Consider the following 1,025-nt stretch of genomic DNA (forward strand, 5'->3'; position numbering starts at 1 on the left):
ACTACTACTACTACTACTACTACTACTACTACTACTACTACTACTACCACCACTAACACTACATTATCATCATCACTAGTACCATCACCACTATTACTACTACAAGAAACTTGTTAAAATAAAATAGAATCAAGATCTTCCAGATCTTTCAACTCCTGGCCCTGTTCTTTTTCTCTTCCAATATTAAACAGAATTAGTACTTAAAACTTAGAAGGGAATATACAGTTTATGAATGAGGGTGCCGAAACCTGAAGAGCTTAAGTGAAGAGTCCAAGGCCATGAAGCTGAAATTAGGCAGTTGGGTTTTGAGCCTGGAACTTCATACTACAAAATGTATGTTCTTTATATGAAACCATGCTGCCTGGTACATTTTGGAACCACACAAAGCTCTCTTCTTCTGCCACCAAAATCCTCTTGCTCCATAAGTTTCCAAGGCAAGGGTCATGCTTCTGGGTCTAAATTCCTCGGGGTGAAACTTGTAGGTAAAGGCTTGTCACTGGCTTGCTTCATTGCCCTGAGGAATCTCAGACTATTCTAACCCTCCTCCTCATACCCCTCCTACCACCTCTCCCCCCCAAGGGACCTGGACCTATTCTCCAGCTTTGTAGTTTGTCTGCTTTCTGGGGAAGTGCATGAATAATACAGACTCCTGTCAAAATAAAGAGTGGTTATGAGGTCTCTTTTAACATCAGAAGTCCATCTTCCTAAGGAGCAAGGAGACCTTTTCCACCCACATGTCACCCTTAAGAATGTAATGGGCCCTTTGATGAAGGACCAAAGTTTTGGGCCAGAGTTTAAAAGCCCCTCTAATATCTGAAACTACTTTTTCCTGGGTAGAGGAATGCAAACAGGCAGAGAATAGAATGAGTATGGCTGGCATGGTTAATACCCCAGATTAGAACATCATTCATCTTAAAGTGAAGGGAGGCCTCTTCACACATTAAAATATTTTAGAAAATAGTACCCATTTTGGCAGGACTCTCTCTCTCTCTCTCTCTCTCTCTGTCTCTCTCTCTGTCTCTCTC

The 1,025-nt window shown here is 41.7% G+C and overlaps 1 protein-coding gene across 1 annotated transcript in view; it reads left to right on the forward strand.

The window, feature by feature from the left end:
- Window positions 1-1,025, forward strand: part of LOC138165173 (uncharacterized protein C1orf87-like) — a 63,824-nt gene that overhangs the window by 47,829 nt on the left and 14,970 nt on the right. The window lies entirely within an intron of this gene.

Source organism: Petaurus breviceps, unplaced genomic scaffold (assembly GCF_028583685.1).
Source record: "Petaurus breviceps papuanus isolate PSGF00001 unplaced genomic scaffold, PetGlider_PUasm1.0 208, whole genome shotgun sequence".
Taxonomy (NCBI): domain Eukaryota; kingdom Metazoa; phylum Chordata; class Mammalia; order Diprotodontia; family Petauridae; genus Petaurus; species Petaurus breviceps.